This window comes from Lagenorhynchus albirostris, chromosome 14, assembly GCF_949774975.1.
Source record: "Lagenorhynchus albirostris chromosome 14, mLagAlb1.1, whole genome shotgun sequence".
Classification (NCBI taxonomy): Eukaryota; Metazoa; Chordata; class Mammalia; order Artiodactyla; family Delphinidae; genus Lagenorhynchus; species Lagenorhynchus albirostris.
The window spans coordinates 66,213,684-66,232,767 of record NC_083108.1 but is presented as its reverse complement, the minus strand read 5'-3'; the positions used below and the strand labels follow the sequence as shown (position 1 = coordinate 66,232,767).

Here is a 19,084-nt window from a genome sequence, read left to right as displayed (position 1 = left end):
TGCCTCAGGGCTGCCTTAAAGCCTTTGTGGATCCCATTAGGATAAAGGAATAAAGGCTTCACTGACAAAAGTATAAAGAAAAAGACACAATTCCACATTCCTTTTGCTTTGTCAGGTTGAAAAGGGATGATGGCACTTTTCTGTGGGAGCTGTGGGAAAGACCAGAAGAGACCCGTGTCTGCTGATGCCAGTGCCACTGCGGGGCCACTAACTGCCAGTCTCAGCAGCGGGAGTCAGGGCTGCAAACAGATCCACAAAGGCAAGGACCCAAGTCGGCCTGGTCCACAGCTGCATCCATCCTCCACACAAGCGTGGCCAGGGTTCAGTCAATAGTTGTTGAAAGAAATGAAAAGTAGCCACTGAAAAGCCCAGGAACCCTCAGCCTGCTCTCCGACAGCTGTGAGGTAACTATATAAGCATTTGTTTCCTACCGGAGTTTACATACATTAAAAATAATTTCATTTTGAGCACAGAGAAAGCCATTTTCTCAGAGAAACCTCACCAACCTAGAGGTTCTTTGTGGAGCTCTGAGAATGAGCAGGTAAAGAAGGCAATGGCACGTCTGTCACACAATAAAAGGCTGTATGGCTTCAGAAGTCACAGGCCTGAGAGCATAACCAGAGGTATCCAGAATAGGAGAGTACCTTGGGTTTCCCAAGGTTAAATTTAGTTGAAGAAGAGGGATCAATGAAGGCAAGAGGGGCTAAAAATCACAGGCCAAAAAATCACAGAAAGTAACGTACAAACCCCTCCAACGTTAAATCTAGAAGGAAATCAAAGTGAACAAAGCAAAAACTACCTTAGATGTCCAACTTCAGCGCTGCCCAGAAATTCTTCCTTCTCTGGTAGAGGAGGGTGTCACAGGTGTTCCCCTCATCTGCAGGCACAACACAACATCCAAGGGCCCTGAATTCCCAGAACACAGCCTGGCAGATCTGTGTTGGATGCAACCACCCAGATGGAGGAAAGGATGGGAAAATTTCTCTTTGGGGGATTAAAAAAAAGCAAGAGAGCTGCAGGGTCAGCTAGTGAAGCCACCACAGCTGCTGATGTCCCTACAGCTGGAGCTTTTGATGACACTCTTCCTTTTACAGGTGCTAAGCAACTACTCACAAACTTAAACCGCCATCCCATGTGACGGCTGGCGCTGGTGGCCTCTTTCCTCCGCAGTATCTATTTCGCATATTCCTCTGCAGAGGGCCCAGTGGGACTGCTGATGCAGAAATTGTATCCCTCTGAAGTTGTTTCACATACAGGAAATTAAGGTAGAGGAGGAAGGAGAAGATGGAGAGAAATGAAAATGCTTTTGCAAAGCCACCCCAGAGCACCGATGAAAAAACCTCACCTCACCATGAAAGATCACCAGCACCATGTGGATCTACTGAGGGTGGCTACCTCCGCATGTTCTTTCACCGCAGTTGCCTAGGGTATCAGCGCAAGAGAGATTTTTCATTCTCTCTGCAGGAATGGAAAAAACCCTACAGTTCAGTCAGACTTTGAGCTCAGACTTGCAGATGCCACAGGAAAGACTGGTGCTTTTCTTGGCCCTGCTCTCAGCCGTTGCTATGCATTGTATCCCTGCTAATGGAGGCCACAGGGGCCAAGACTCTGACCATGTACATGAGCCACAATTGAAAGCAAGCAGCCAATTTAGGCAAGAAAAAGCTTAGGGTTTGGATTCCATCTTTGGAAGTGGCAGAGCGCATTAAAAAAAGCAATAATTGGAGGGAATTTTTGTTTCAGAAGCTGCTCTGGCCAATGTGATGAGTCACTTCTGCTAAGGATACAGCATTCTATGCTGGGATACCCCTCAGTTTCAGTATTTACAGGCCAAGGAATGCCTGAAGGGGATGGCACTGTCCAAATTCAAAGCGGGGCACACCTGGGACCAGTTTGTCTTTGGAGGAGACACTGCTGCTGTCCCCACCTCTGTCCTCCCTCCCCACATCCATTCTCAGTAGATGACTCTGATGCCACAATCCCAGGGCCAGTTCCTGTTAATCTCACTTTTTTCTTGGTTTTAAATCCTATTGACAAGGGCTGCTTCCCTTGTCACTAGGTGTAAAGAAATGAACTGAGTAATAAGGCCTGAAACAGAGTAGTTTTCTCCTACATTTTCTAGAATTATAAAGAAGTCCTTGGTGAGAATCACTGACGTACTGGCCAGGGACAAAGATGTAATTTAAGAGTGGAAAAATGAGGCCCTAGGAAGAAAAGGAAAGGAAAAAAACTCACAAAAAATATTGTCAGCTAAAGACTGAATTTTAGCAACTGGAGTTAGGGTTGGGTTTAAGAAAAAAAGTCCTCAACACTTTTAAAATTTTTGCGTCATCACAAATCTAAATGTAATTTTATGACCAGGAGATTAAAAATATCTTTCTGTGTTTTAAGCTAACAAAATGAATTTAAATCTATTAAAAAACACATTAAGGGACTTCCCTGGTGGTCCAGTGGTTAAGACTCCATGCTTCCAGTGCAGAAGGCATGGGTTAGATCCCTGGCTGGGGAACTAGGATCCCGCATGCCGCATAGCGCCACAAAAAAAAAAAAAAATTTTTTTTTGAGAAAATATTGAGGGACTTCCCTGGTGGCGCAGTGGTTAGGAATATGCCTGCCAATGAAGGGGACATGGGTTCGATCCCTGGTCCAGGAGGATCCCACATGCTGCAGAGAAACTGAGCCTGTGTGCCACAACTACTGAGCTGGCGCTCTAGAGCCCGTGCACCACAACTACTGAGCCCACATGCCACAACTACTGAGGCCCGTGTGCCTGGAGCCCGTGCTCCGCAACGGGAGAGGCCACCGCAGTGAGAGGCCTGTGCACAGCAACGAGGAGTGGCCCTTGCTTGCCGCAACTGGAGAAAGCCCGCACGCAGCAACGAAGACCCAACACAACCAAGATCAATAAATTAATTAATTTTTTAAAAAAGAAAATATTGAATATATTACAATTTTTCTCCAAGGTCTCAAACTTGCTAATAATAATTAACTGAAGAATACTGAGCTGAGGTTACAGTTTACTTCATCTCTACAATTCAACTTCATCTCTTAAAAATGGGGAACTCAGGGACTTCCCTGGTGGCGCAGTGGTTAAGAATCCACCTGCCAACGCAGGGGGCAAGGGTTTGAGCCCTGGTCCAGGAAGATCCCACATGCCGCGGAGCAACTAAGCCCGTGCGCCACAACTACTGAGCCTGCACTCTAGAGCCCGCGAGCCGCAAATACTGAAGCCCGTGCGCCTAGAGTCCGTGCTCCACAACAAGAGAAGCCACTGCAATAAGAAACCCTCGCATCGCAATGAAGAGTAGCCCCAGCCCGCCACAACTAGAGAAAGCCCATGCACAGCAACGAAGACCCAAAGCAGCCAAAGATAAATAAAAAAATAAATTAAAAAAAAAATGGGGAATTTACCACTGACGGGATAATGTGAGAATGAAAGACACTGACAACTGCAAACATAAACATCGTAAATATGAAATTCTAGAATAAGCAGAAGAGGCAAAAGTAACCTATAGTGACAGAAGTCTGATCAGTGGATGCTTCTAGGTGGGAAGGACTGATTTATGCGTGGGTGAAAGAACTCTAGGGGTGACGGAAATGATCTGTATTTTGATGCAGATACTGGCCAAACTGTACACGTAAGAGCTGAGCATTTCACTTGGTGTAAATTAAACAAACATTAATTATTTTAAAAAAATAACAAAGTAGAACCCAATGCTGGAGAAGAAAAATAGAGCACTGTATAATCCAAAGGAAATAAAGCCTTTCTGGGTATGACATAAAATCAAGAAGTCTTAAAAGACCTATGAATTCAATTATATAAAAATCAAGTTTTCCTGCATGGCCAAAACCAATAAAAACCAAATGGCGTACAAAACAAAAGAAACACACACACAAAAAATGTTGCATCACATCACAAAAGCTTATTTTCCTTAATACATAAAAAGTGACTACAAAGAGAATGGCGAAGGATGTGACCCATTCATAGAAAATGAAATACAACGATTTAGGCTTACTTGTAAGAGAAATGGAAATTACAATGAAATACCATCCATCAGCTATTGGATTGGTAAAGGCCCAGAAGTCTGCTAACACTCCTTGTTGGTGTTGATGTGGGGAAATAGATACCCTCATACGATGCTAGTGAGAGTCTAAATTGCTACAACCTCTATAGTAATTTGGCAACAGCAGCTACCAAAATTGCAAAGGTACTTACCCACTGACCTAGTAATTCTGCTTCCAGGAGTTTCTTCTATATGTATAAAACTATGTAGATACAGTTACTCATGTGGCATCCTTTATAATAGCAAAACACTGTAAACACCTTAAATGTCCTCCCACAGAGGACTGACTGGTTTAAAAAAGAAATGAAATTGAGCTATTTGTAATGAAGTGGATAGACCTAGAGTCTGTCATACAGAGTGAAGTAAGTCAGAAAGAGAAAGACAAATACCGTATGCTAACACATATATATGGAATTTAAGAAAAAAAATGTCATGAAGAACCTAGGGGTAAGACAGGAATAAAGACACAGACCTACTGGAGAACGGACTTGAGGATATGGGGAGGGGGAAGGGTGAGCTCTGACAAGGCGAGAGAGAGGCATGGACATATATACACTAACAAATGTAAGGTAGATAGCAAGTGGGAAGCAGCCGCATAACACAGGGATATCAGCTCAGTGCTTTGTGACCGCCTGGAGGGGTGGGATAGGGAGGGTGGGAGGGAGGGAGACGCAAGAGGGAAGAGATATGGGAACATATGTATATGTATAACTGATTCACTTTGTCATAAAGCAGAAACTAACACACCATTGTAAAGCAATTATACCCCAATAAAGATGTTAAAAAAAAAATTACGGCACTACATACAGACATGGGGAATACTGTGTAATCATGAAAAAGAATGAGGCAGTTCTACACGTACTTGTATGTAACACTCTCTAAGATATTAAGTGAAAAAAAGCAAGATGAAAAACTATATGTAGTATACTACCATTTCTATTAAAAATTAAAATATTAATAAAACATAAATACCAAGTGTTTGCAAATGCATGGACTATCCTTGAAAGGGTAAATAAGAAAAGTGGACAGTGGTTGCCTCAAGAAAGGAAGCTGGATTACCAATGGTTGGGGTAAGAGACTGACCCTTCATCGTTTACCTTTGTCTATCTTGGGAATTTTATATCCTATGCATGTATCATCTCTTTTAAACATAATGCAGTTTAGAAAACAATGGTGCATCTAATTCAAAACACTATCCCCACCCCCGGGCTCCTCCTTCAGTCTTTGCTCAAACACCATTGCCCCAGAGGACCCCTCTCCAGACCCAGAGGGGCAGAAGCCTCCTCGACATTTGAGTCAATCATACTGTGGACTTCTCCATAGCCCTCCTCACAACTCTAATTTAGGATCTTTCCTGTTTAATGCTGTCAACCCAGTGACTGGCACAATGTCTGACATATTCCAGGAGTTCACCAAATGTTTGCTGACAAAATGAAAGGACAGGTTCCCAGAGAAGCTAGAAAACCAAGGGCCCATAATAGATCAAAACAATAGGACTCCCTGATGAGTGCCAGACAGCAACAACTGGGCAAACCGGGAACATGAGGCTTTGCAGCTAACTTTCCACAAACATGGCACGGCTGATCCAATGCCAAGATGGCTGCCAGGAATTCTAGCTTTGCTACCAACAGCTGTGTGACCCTGGGCAAATACCCCCCATCTCTGGGCCTTCCTTTCTCCAATTGTCAAACAAGAGAATTCAACCACATCAATGGCTTTTCAAGCCCCACCCCCCATCACCCCATTTCTAAATTGTTTAAAATAAAAGTGGAACTGCTCTGATTGAAGTAACGGTGAGGGCCCAGAGCCTGACTCATTTCACTATGCCCACTTTTCCCCCTCCTCACCAGGGGCCCTTCAGACACCCCATAGTTCCACAGAAAAAAGTTTGAAGACAAAGTTTAAAGGACAAGATCCCTCCTGCATCTCATGTTCTATGATTCCTTGCTAGAGGTGGAATCCACTTCCTCACCAGAGTGTTCTTCCTGGGTATCAAACAAGAGAAAATGGAGCATGATCATTCACAGAGCACGACAGAAAACGTTTCCAAGGGGACAAAAAAGAAAACAAATTCAGAATGCAGCCAGGGCCAGCAAACCTCATTAGGTCTTCAGTAGAAGGGAAAACAGTAACAAGCCAAGCAATTCCCCAAATGGCCAGCCAATGGCCAGGGGAGGACTTTTCTAGTCTCAGGGCAGTGGTTCATGTCAGAGCAGCCCATACTCTGCAGTCGGACAAGAAGCATGAAGTTGGCAGCACCAGCACAATGGACTGCACGCCATCGGCATCCAGTGATGGAACCAGGGAGACTATCGGTGTAGTGAGACCAGCCAGAGAAGTTGAGGAAGCGAAACGGGGAGAAAGACATCTGACAAGGTCTGATCCAGCTCCCAAGACCCATCTCTGAATTCAAGGATATCCGGGCAGGGAAAACTGATCCTTAAAAGTCTGTGTTGGTGGCTTCCAACTTCAGTGCTGAATTTTACTGTTAAACCCTTGCCTGATGAATAGCTTTCAGAAACCTGCTCAAGGACAGTCAAGACTAAGCTAGGGGGACTTCCCTGGTGGCGCAGTGGTTAAGAATCCACCTGCCAATGCAGGGGACATGGGTTCGAGTCCTGGTCCAGGAAGATCCCACATGCTGTGGAGCAACTAAGCCCATGTGCCACAACTACTGAGCCTGCGTTCTAGAGCCCGCGAGCCACAACAACTGAGCCTGCGTGCCGCAACTACTGAAGCCCATGTGCCTAGAGCCTGTGCTCCACAACAAGAAGACCTCAATGAGAAGCTTGCACACCACAATGAAGAGTAGCCCCCGCTCGCCGCAACTAGAGAAAGCCCGCGCACAGCAATGAAGAACCAACACAGAGAAAAATAAAATAAATAAATTGAAAAAAAAAAAAAGGAAAAGGTCCTCACAAGTCAGTACTCAAGTTCACATTACAGACAGGTAAACAGGTAAGGCCACCTTGAAGATTAAAAGGTGAGTCAGGGGCTTCCCTGGTGGTGCAGTGGTTGAGAGTCCGCCTGCTGATGCAGGGGACACGGGTTCCTGCCCCAGTCCGGGAAGATCCCACATGCCGCAGAGCGGCTGGGCCCGTGAGCCATGGCCACTGAACCTGCGCAACAGGAGAGGCCACAAGAGTGAGAAAAAAAAAAAAAAAAAGGTGAGTCAGCAGTAGAGAAACCAGATTTCAGACTTTCTCTCTGAGACAATGTGGTCACCAAACTCAGATAGGCTCTTTCAAGCCAGTTCAATTACTATGAGAAAATACTGTATTCTCCTTTGGGCTTGGCACAAGAATTGAAACAAAGGTGGCGATGGAAGTGGTAATGACAGATGGATATGTGCTATGGGCCAGAAACTAACTACGTAAACAGCTTTACAGTAATCTGTGAAGAAGGTATTGATAATATCCCAAGTTTCATATAAGGAAACCGAAGCCCAGAGAGGTCAAGGCATTTGTCTGGAGTCACACAGCTAGAAAATGGTAGCGCCGACACACTCTACTCCTGCTCCATAATGAGGTCACACACATCCCACTGTGTCCAGTGAGGCAGCTCCTCCTCTCTGATGAAACCCTGGCACAAACACACACACTCTAGGCTAAATGGTATGTGAAGTATGTTGCCACACATCCCTGCTGAGTCCCTCGAAGGTTGAATTACAGGTTATTTTAGGGCCAGCCCATCCAGTTTGGACAGCAGGGATGTCAAGCTTGGTAATGTGCCTAGTGAAAGCCTGTCTGGATGAGATCACCCAGTTATGGGTCTCCTGGGATTTGGAGGAAAACTGACTAGTCAAAGTCAATCTTCTGAGACCCACTAGCAATTAAAGTCTCAAAATGAAAAGGAACTAAAGGCAGGCAAATGGTACATGCAAACGTTCTTCTATCAGCACTGAGTCTCTAGGACTGAATTCTAGCATCAAGGGCCAGTTCTCGACTAATCTACAAGCAGTAATGCATGGAAAGATCTGCTGCCAAGGAAAAGTTCCTTAAAAACGAAATAACAAGGACTTTCCTGGTGGCGCATTGGTTAAGAATCTGCCTGCCAATGCAAGGGACACAGGTTCGCACCCTGGTCTGGGAAGATCCCACATGCCATGGAGCAACTATGCCTGTGCGCCACAACTACTGAGCCTGCGCTCTGGAGCCCGTGAGCCATAACTACTGAAGCCCACATTCCTAGAGTCCTGCTCTGCAGCAAGAGAAGCCACTGCAATGAGAAGCCTGCGTACTGCAATGAAGAGTAGCCCCCGCTCGCCGCAACTAGAGAAAGCCTGGGCACAGCAATGAAGACCCAACATAGCCAAAAATAAATAAATAAACGAAATAATAGGGGCTTCTTCTGAACAATCCTTAAATCAATGAAGATGAGGAAACAGAGGCCAAAGACTAAAGAACTAGGCTCCTGAGACCTCAGTTTTCCCGCCTATACATTGGGAACACTTTCTGAAAATCTGTCACATTTTGGATATAGCATGTTTAACAGTGTGGAGCACCATCAGCTCCAAGCCTGCAACTGCACCCCACACAGGAGCTCACACACAGCAGACAAAGAACAATCTTTTCCTGATGGCTCCTACAGATTCAGAGGGCAGGTGAAGGACTTCAGGGGAACAGCAGAGTAATCATGCCCTCCAGATAACTGCCACCAAAGCTCTGAGGAGGAGACTTTGAGATGAGTGGAGCATCAAAGGAAGCCCTCTTGGATTAAAAGGGGCTTGGCTGGACATGAAAATATGTGTCGGATTTGGAAAGGGTGGGGCGAAGGTGACATGGAGAAGACCCACAAGATGACCACATAACAGGGAGTGAATTGAGAATAACTAAACAAACACAAACACTGGCTGGGGCACAGGTTCTGTGCTAAGTAATTTAGAGCCCCTGTGTCATTTAATTCTCCAGTAACCTATTTAAAAATGAGGAGTTAGAGATGCTGAGAGAGGAGTGACATATCCAAGGCCAAAACAAGCACACATATTTAGGAGTCTGTGAGACCCCTGCTTGGCTGAAGGCAAGATCATGGCAGGGAAAGGAGCAGATGAGGTTAGTCAGGGAAGGATGAGATTCAAAGACAGCCTTGGATGCCAGGGTGAGTTGGACCCTGCCAGCAGAAGACGCAGTGATCTTATGACAAGTCTCATGCTAACAAGCATTTGATGCTACTGATCACTCCATCCTCCTTGAAACATTTTCTTCCCTTGGATTACAGGATGTCATGCTCTCCACTTTCCCTTCTACCCCACTGTCTAGTCTCCTTTGTTCCTCCTCCTCTCCCTCTCCTTCAACACCTGGAGTGCCCCAGGGCTCAGGCCTGGTTCCTCTGCCCTTTCCCAGAGGCCCTCTTCCCTCCTCCAGCTGCTTGCTTCATCCAGTGTCATGCCTTTAAGTACCATCTATGTGCTGACAACTCACAACTTTACATCCCCAGGCCCAACCTCTCCTCTGAACTCCCAGCTCATATATTCAAATTGCCTGACATCACTGGAATGTCTATATGGCTAACAGGCAGCTCAAACTTAAAATGATAAAAACTGCCACTTGCTTCCTCCTATCCCCCAACTGACTCATCCTGCAGTCTTCATTATCCAGTTATTACCAAAACCATCTTTGACAGGTTCTCAGGCCCAAAACCTCAGTTACCCTTGATAACACACTCTGTCTCATATCATACATCTAATCCATCAGTAATTCCTGTCGGGCCTAACCTCAAAATGAATTCCGAGGGGCTTCCCTGGTGGTGCAGTGGTTGAGAGTCCGCCTACCGATGCAGGGGACATGGGTTCGTGCCCCAGTCCGGGAAGATCCCACATGCCGCGGAGCGGCTGGGCCCGTGAGCCATGGCCGCTGAGCCTGTGTGTCCGGAGCCTGTGCTCTGCGACGGGAGAGGCCACAGCAGTGAGAGGCCCGCGTACCGCAAAAAAAAAAAAAAAAAAAAAAAAAAATGAATTCCGAGTCCACGAAGGGGGCTTCTCACCAGCTCTATCACTACCACCTGGCCCCAGGCCATCATCCCCTCCCACTGAGATTGCTACCAAAGCTGCTTCCACACTGCACCTGACAGCCCATCCCGGCAACAGCCAGAATGGTCCTATGACAGTCTAAATCACACAATGGCACCCCTCTGCTCAAAATCCCCCAATGGTTCCCTGTCTCACTCAGAGTAAAAGCCAAAGTCCCTACCATGGCCTTATGGCCCACAAAGCCCTAGATGAGATGCATGCCCGCTTCTGTCTCTCACACACACACCCTCCCTGTCATTATCTCTTTCAAACTCTTCTTCCACTGTTCTCCCCATCACTCCCTCAGTTCCAGCCATACGGGCCTCTTTGCTGATCCTGGAACACAACAGGCATGTTTCAACCCCAGGGCCTTTGCACATGCTGTTCACTTTGCCAAGGAGGCTCTTTCTCTATAAAGTCTCATGGCTCAGCTCCTCATCTTTTTTCCCCCCTCCAGTTTTATTGAGATATAATTGACATACAGCACTGTATAAGTTTAAGGTGTACAGCATAATGATTTGACTTTCATACATCATGAAATGATTATCACAGTAAGTTTAGTGAACATCCATCATCTCATATAAATACAAAATAAAACAGAAAAAAAATGTTTTCCTTGTGATGAGAAATCTAAGTTTACTCTCAACAACTTTCATACACAACATACAGCAGTGTTATATTTATCATGTTGTGCATTACATTCCTAATACTTATGTATCTTTTAACTGGGAGCTTGTACCTTTTGACTGCCTTCATTCAATTCCCCTTCCCCCAACCCCCACCTCTGGTAACCGCAAATCTTATCTCTTTCTCTGTAAGTTTGTTTGTTTTTTAAAGTATAATTGACCTACAACACTATGTTAGTTCCTTTTACACAACATAGTGATTCGATATTTATACATATTTCCAAGTCTAGTTATGATATGTCACCATACAGATATTACATAGTTATGGACTATATTCTCCACGCTGTACATTTCATACCTGTGACTCATTTATGTTGTAACTGGAAGTTTGTACCTCTTAATCTCCCGCACCTATTTCTTTCCTCCCCCCCACCCCAGTCCCTCACCTCTTTTTTTTTTTAATATCTTTATTGGAGTATAATTGCTTTACAATAGTGTGTTAGTTTCTGCTTTATAACAAAGTGAATCAGCTACACATATGCATATATCCCCATATCTCCTCCCTCTTGCGTCTCCCTCCCACCCTCCTTATCCCACCCTCCCTATCCCACCCCTCTAGGTGGTCACAAAGCACCGAGCTGATCTCCCTGTGCTATGCAGTTGCTTCCCACTAGGTATCTATTTTACATTTGGTAGTGTATGTATCCCTCACCTCTTTCATGTCTTGGCTCAAATGTCACCTTCTCACTGAGGTCTTCTCCAACCACTTTATTTAAAACTGTACACACCCCCAACAAATCCCCCACACTTCCTATCCTTCTTTCCTCTTTCTGTTTTTTCCTCTAAGTACTTATCACCAACATAGGATAAAACACTTATCTATTTTTTTCCCCTCCATAATGAAATTCCATAAGGACAAGGATTTTGTTCATTTTGTTCCCTACTGTATTCCTAGCTCCTAGACTGGTACCTGGCAAGTAGTAGGGGCTCAGTAAATATTCAAATGACTGGTGCTCAATCCTCCTCTTAGGGAAATTTCATGTTTTGTAAACCAACCTCAGCTAGAGAGCAGCTTCCCAATGTTGATTTCATGGTGTTTGCCAGGGTCAGAGCTACAACTGTTCTGGTTGTCAAGCTATTTTGAAATTGAGAATGCCAAACACCCTAGCCCATTTTACAGACAGTAAATGGAAGGTAAGTAGATAAATGATAAGAGAGAGAAGAAAGGGCAAAGGGTAGACGGTCAGGTGGCAACATCTCCAATAGGAGAAATGTTCAGGCCACTTCCTTCAGATCACCATCAGATCACTATCCCCAGCCCTGGGCATCAGCTCAGGGTGACCAGAGCTGCAGGAAGTGGGGAAACAAATTACTGGGGGAGGTGTGCAGAGGGGGTTCTGACACAGGCTATGATGTGAGCTCAGCTAGGCCCTTCCTTCCGCCTATAACCCTCCAGGCCCACAGCCTTCTGTGTTCCTCTAGTTGACAAGCTCTTCACTGCCTTCATACTTGCTGATCCTTTTGCCTGGATTATCTCTCCAGCTTCTAGATTTATCCTTCAAATCTCAGCTTAGGTGACATCACTTCAAAGATACCATCCTTGCACGCACTAAGTAGGTATTTTTCTGTCCTCATAGCCCAGTACTCCTATTCACATATTTACTGAGCCATAAATAGGTTTATATGCTGGGGATGAAGCAGTGAATTAAACAGACAAAAACCTTTCCCTTCATAGAACTTACATCCTAATGGCAGACAGGAACTACAAGCAAGATAAATAAGTAACATATATAGTATCTCAGACAGTGATAAATGCTATGGAGAAAAAGAAAGCAGGGAAGGAGGATAGGGAGTGTGGGGGAGGACGAGTGGGAGGTTGAAATTTAACCAGGGTGGCCACAAAAGGCCTCCTTGAGAGGTGACACTGCCTGGGGAAGAGCCTTCCAGGCATAAAAAATAGTGCAAAGGTGGGAGTATGCCTGGCCTGTTTGAGGAACAGCAGGGAAGTGATGTGGCTTGAACAGAGTGAGCTGTGAGGGGGGCAGTGGGTTATGAGGTCAGAGAATGGAGGGGGCCTTACAGGTCAAGGTAAGGACTCTGGCTTTTACTCTGAATAAGCTGAGTGCCACTGGAGGGTTTTAAGCAAGAGTCCTGAGATCTGGCTTACATTTTTACAGGGGTGAGCTGCTCTGCCTCATTTCCCTCATGATTTATCTGTTTTTCTAATTATAACATTTGTTTTCTATTTCTTCTTTGTCTCTCTCCCCCACTAGAATGTGGTAAGCAATCCAAGGGCAGAAACTGTCTGGCTTGTTTACCTGTCACCACATTTAGCCCAGTGCCAGGGGCACAGCAGGGCTCAATAAATACTGAATGAATGAAGGAACGAACAAACGAATAAATGAATGTTGGGCATATGAAGGCTCTGTCCTCAGTGTCTCAACATCCAGCCACCCAGCCCTTAGAGATCAAAGAGTGAAAACCACAGAAAAGACTCAATAGCTTGCTATAATGAAATTTTGTCATTCTACTCTAAATATGCTTAGGACCGTAAAAGCAATTAGGGTGTGATAAAAAGTATGTCATCCAGGCTTCCCTGGTGGCGCAGTGGTTGAGAGTCCGCCTGCCGATGCAGGGGACGCAGGTTCGTGCCCCGGCCCGGGAAGATCCCACATGCTGCGGAGCGGCTGGGCCTGTGAGCCATGGCCACTGAGCCTGCGCGTCCGGAGCCTGTGCTCCGCAATGGGAGAGGCCGCAACAGTGAGAGGCCCGCACACCGCCAAAAAAAAAAAAAAAAAAAAGAGTATGTCACCTAAGGCTAGTCCTCTATAGAGCTCAGCTGTAACAAATGTCTTCACTGCTGAAAACCAACACTGAAGGGCTGGTTTTAAAACTTTTTTTTTTTTTTAAACTTTCTGGCCACGCCACACAGCTTGTGGGATCTTATTTCCCATACCAGGGATTGAACCCGCACCCCCTGCAGTGGAAGCGTGGAGTCTTAACCACTGGACTGCCATTGAAGTCCCAGTTTTAAAGCTTTTGAGACCTGACTTCCAAACCTACAAATCTTGCAGCTCAAGTCCACAGAGGAGACAATGGATCAATGACTAAGGCATCCTGGCTGATGATGACCTCTGGGCATTCTGTAGTCAACCAACCATACTGTTACCTTAACTAGAGAAGGCCTCCCAACTTCAGGGAGACCCTCTTAATGGAGGTCAGAGGTCAAGCCCAAGGCCAAAAACCCAAAAAGCATGAGGCTTGGGAGGCTAGAACCATAGCCAAGCCCTTCCTCAGCTCTATTAAATAACAGGAGACAATTCAAGAACAAGGGATTGGGAAAGGAAAGGTGGCCACAGAGGGTACAACATGGGCTCTCAAGGGGTCTACACAACCTAACAGGCACAACCATACCACAACTGCAAAACGAGAATTACAATGTCACATACTTGAGGGGTTTGTGAGGCTAAAACAAGTGAATACATGCAAAGCCCTCAGCAGTACCCAGCCCACCAAGTGCTTGATAAATGTTAGCCACTTTTACTACTACACAGGGAGAGCCGTTACCACCAGCACCTCCTGCTGCTCTCCAACCCCCAGGTCTCTGGAGGCCCTGAAGCACTCTGATGGCTGGCTGGGTGGTAGCAGTAGTTCGAGAGTAGTTATTCCCACCATTGGGCAGATTTCTCCCTACCTCCCTGGGGTGACATGATGATGGACAGGAGATCATCTGGGAAGTGCTCTGAATTCCTTAGGAGTCAAGGAATCCTAAAAATTCAATGTGATATTCATTCATTCATTCACCAGACATTTACTGAGCACCTACTATGTGCCAGATATTTCACTAGGTGCTGGAGACACAGACAGTTAAAACAAGTCCTCTCCAGGGATTAAGAGCTGTTTACTTAGAAGACAGCCAAGTACACAATGACAACCCACTGTGATCAATGCCACAGGACAACCAGTTCAGGCTTGCAAGGTGCAGGAGATGATCAGATGGGAAGCACCAAGTAGTGGTCTAGCAAAGAAGTGGGTGTGTGTGACAGGAACTGGTGCTCAGGAGGTGGGAACAGCACAAAGCAAAGACACAGAGGTAAACAACTGGGGATGGCAGAAGTGGCAAGCAGTTGAGTTTGACTGGAACTTGGGGAGATGCTGGAAGTGAGTAGTAGGAGAGATGAGGCAGGAGAACCCGGCAGAGGTCAGAGCTCAAAAGGCTTTGACCGCCACGCTAAGGAATGTGAATTTCAGCCTGAGAGCAATGAGGATCCACTGATGGATATTCAAGCACAATTTTTTTTTTAAAGGATTCGCCACTTGCCCAAGTAATATTCTCTCTCTGGAGTTATTTGTTCCTCTCTGTGTGAAGCGAAGAAGAACACAAAAACCATTCCTGTGCTCTGATAACTTATCAGTGACCTATCTTAGGCAAAAAGACCTGTTCAGGGCTTCCCTGGTGGCACAGTGGTTGAGAGTCCGCCTGCCGATGCAGGGGACGCGGGTTCGTGCCCCGGTCTGGGAAGATCCCATATGCTGCGGAGCGGCTGAGCCTGTGAGCCATGGCCACTGAGCCTGCGCATCCGGAGCCTGTGCTCTGCAATGGGAGAGGCCACAGCAGTGAGAGGCCCACGTACCACAAAAAAAAAAAAAAAAAAAGACCTGTTCAGAAAAAGAAATACCTACAAGCAACAGATGCCCCTTTAGCTTTCAGAAATACACCAAAGCGCGAAACTCATAACCAAGCAATGTTTGCTCACCATCAGCACATCAGGCTTTGGTGCCAGGCGTGGGGGTTTTCAGGAAGTGAGCAGTCAAGACATACAACAGCTTCAAAGGATGACTAGAAAAAGATGAAAGTCCAAGCCCAGAGCCAGCAGGACCAACAGACTGAATTTCTTCTGAAACACTTTTAGGAAGTGAAACAAGAAGGATGGGAGAAGTCCTGTGTACATAAAGGTCTCTGTCTGCAGATAGAAGTAACACCCCCAAAACCAGGCCCCCAGTGGGCATCAACTGCCTAGGGTCAAGGCACCCACCACCACAACAGGCTCTGACAAATGTCCTTGTCCAGCCCCGACATATGCCAGTGTTCGGTGGTGGGGGGGTGGGGAGGGGAAGGTATTATTTGAGAGCTGAGGTAAAGAAGGCTCCAGGTCACACTACCAAGAAGCTGCTGAGCTGGGACTGGAACCCAGGGTTAACTGATGGGGAGTCGAGGAGTGCTTTTTCCATCACACCTCTAAGCTATTCACGTCGCTCAGGTGAAGCCTCTGCTCAAACCACACTCAACAGATAATCTCTACACAACCTCTAAGGGATCTGAGTCTTTGTAAAGTAGTGAAGTCACTCTTCATGAAGCTGCTCTAAGAGGTCGAAGAGGCCTGGTAGGCTCAACTCAGGACAGGGAGCCAGATGCTCTGAGCTCTGCTCATGTTCCTACCATCTGTGACAAGTCACTTCATCTCAAATCCTCCCTTGGAAGGATGGGGATAAGGTGACAATATTAAGTTTCCGTGAATTCAATGGAACTAGGAGAACAGATCGTAGAGTTTAAAAACAGGCACTACAGTAATATTTATATCACAGCTTTCTTCAGAAGCATGTGGAAACCCTCAAGGGTTCGTTAAGGCTTATAATACCTAGGAGTGGGTAGGAAATCAGCAGCTCTGTGCTGCTATCAGGGAAACTGAGGCAGAACTGGAGCAAGTGAATGTCTCTGCAAAGGAATAAGGCTCAGACTCACAAAGCCTCATCCTCTGGCCATGAAATCACCTTACCAGCTCCTGGACAAGATGTGGCTCCCCAGTCAAGAAGCCATGGGACCTGTACTTTTCTCAGAGACACAGACCCTTCCCTTAGGAATGTTCTTCAAGAACCCAGGGCCAAAAGATCCCCTAGCGGTCACGTGGTTCCTCTCTTCACTCCAAAAAGAATGCAGCTCAACCACTCTCAAGAGAGGTTCTGGATATTGTTTTTTTCTTTTTTTAAAAAAATTAATTTCTTTAGTTAGTTTTTTGGCTGTGTTGGGTCTTCATGGCTGCGTGCAGGCTTTCTCTAGTTGCAGCAAGTGGGGGCTACTCTTTGTTGAGGTGCGTGGGCTTATCATTGTCATGGCTTCTCTTGTTGTGGAACATGAGCTCTAGGTGTGTAGGCTTCAGTAGTTGTGGTGTGTGGGCTCAGTAGCTGTGGCTCACAGGCTCTAGAGCGCAGGCTCAGTAGTTGTGGCACATGGGCTTAGTTACTCTGCGGCATGTGGGATCTTCCCGGACCAGGGCTCAAACCCGTGTCCCCTGCATTGGCAGGCGGATTCCCAACCACTGCGCCACCAGGGAAGTCCTGGATATTCTTAAATTCATTTCATGGCCAGCCTGTTTTATGTCTCACAGTTCTCAATAGTCAGGAAAAACTTCCTCTCTTGCCCTGAAAGGTAATCAGTTATAGCAATAGCCTACAGAACTGTTTCATCCTGAAGAAAGTGAATCAAATACTCCTTATGAAGATCAGACGAGAAGCAAGAAGGCTACATCTTTATATAGGTGCAAATTTAATGGTAGCTAAAAATATTAAATAGCCCCTACACCCCAACCTTGCTCCAGCCTCTCCTTTGTCTCTGCACTTACAGGTCCGTGAGAGCCTGGGTGGGAACCCTGGCTCTTGTCTATACTACCCAATTGACCTTACAGGTGTGATTTAACCTCTCTGTGCCTCAGTTTCCTCGTGGATAAAATGGGGATAACAACAGTAGCTACCTCACAAAGGTTGCTGGGAAGCTTAAATGAGGCATTATAAGTGCCTAGCACAGGGCTTGGTACACAGTAGGAGGAGCTCAGTAACCAGTAGCTAGCATTTCCATCAGTACTTTTGGCATTATTACAGGTGTCCCCAGTTAACTTGTCCGTGAGGCGCCTACGGACAGACCAAGCCCAACCCCACCCCAGAGGAGGCTGCGCCGGGCCATTTCTTAGTTTTTCTTTTTTTCCTTTTTGAACCTTGGCAAAGAGATAAGGCCCTGAACGATGAGGAGGCCTCAGGATAGCCACGGGGGTGACTGTGCAGGGGGAACCAGTACCCAAAGAGAAGTTTCCTGTCTGGCCAGGCGCAGGCTCCCTCAGGCCTAAGTCTAGGAGTCTCTCCGGGAGGGCGCCCTGGGAGGGAATGCGGACTTGGGGTGGCTGGGGTGCAGGCCGGCGGCCAAGGAGGCGCGAATGAATGAACCCGCAGCCCTTCTGCCTCGTCCTGGCTTGGGAAGCCACTCTAGCCCCTCCAGCTCCCTGTCCTCTCCGTGACCTTTGACCCCAGAAACCCCTCACCTCAGACCCCTGACTCCCCGCCCCACCACTTCTCCGGCCTCGTCAGGCTTCCCGTTTCCTCACCCACAGGTCCGAACGGCTCCCGGAGCCACGGCGCTGCTCGACGCGGCAGTAAAACGTCTGCGGCCTTGTCCCCCTGCTCTCCCCGTGCGTCCGTGCCGCCGGCAGCTCCGAGCCCCACGACTGTCACCTGCCGGGCGGAAGTGAGCTGCCCGCGCGCGGGCACTTCCGGTGGACGCACGGGCTGGGGGCGGGGTCAAGGGTGCACTGGCTGGGGCGGGGGTTGGTGCCCGCGGGGTGGGGCCAGAAGGGGCGGGGCCTACCGGAATTAACTCCGCCCCCGACACGTCCTTCTCTGCCCCTGTCTTCGGTAGAGCGCGGAGAAAAATTAGGCCAGCTAACCGTTAAGCAATTGAACGTGATGGAGACGAAAAAGTTCGTAGAGACTTTGAGGTCCGTTTCCCTTCTGTGTTACAGATGGGAAAACTGAGGTTCTGAAAGGGGCAGGTGTTGCTCAAGAGCACTTACCTTGTGAAGGGAAGAGTTAAACTAGAGCTGTAAGTCTAGTCTAGCGCTTGCAGCCCTTCAGTGCAGCCCTATAGGGGAATTCCGCGTTTTACGGGAAAACCTCAGACCCTCCAAGGAGAACTTCATAATGTCCCATTTCCCCTTTTGCTGGGTCGGCCAGGACCTCAATTTCTATAGCTATCTCGCTCCCAACTCTGGTACTATTAACTTTCTCCTCCTCCTAGATAATTTCTGATTATTCTCTTTAAAATATTTAAAATAATATTTGCATTGTAGAGAAATGGAAATATACTAGTAAGCAAAAGGAGATAAAAAATCATCTGCAATCCCACCGACCTGAGACAATGATTTTTAACATTTTGGTGAATACCCTTCCAGACTCGACATATCATGCGGTATTTTTAACTCACCAAGATATTGGTAAAGCTTTCCCAAAACAATAAATACATTTCTATTTGGTGCTTTCCAATGCCTGCATGGAATTCTACAGTATGGGTGGCATCACTGTTCTAAAAAACAATCCCCTACAGCTGAACACTTAGGTTGTCA

At 46.6% G+C, this 19,084-nt stretch overlaps 1 protein-coding gene across 4 annotated transcripts in view; it reads right to left on the bottom strand.

Moving 5' to 3' along the window:
* AP1B1 (adaptor related protein complex 1 subunit beta 1) overlaps positions 1–18,203 on the bottom strand; it is a 53,393-nt gene extending 35,190 nt beyond the window's left edge. For 2 of the 4 annotated variants that reach the window (XM_060170294.1, XM_060170297.1), the window contains exon 1: positions 18,071–18,203. The gene's annotated coding sequence lies outside the window, so the exon portion shown is untranslated. Of the gene's footprint in view, positions 1–799; positions 936–1,113; positions 1,236–18,070 lie in introns of those variants that run through there. The other 2 variants (XM_060170295.1, XM_060170296.1) reach the window with 2 other exon arrangements.
* Between the last annotated feature and the right edge of the window lie 881 nt (positions 18,204–19,084).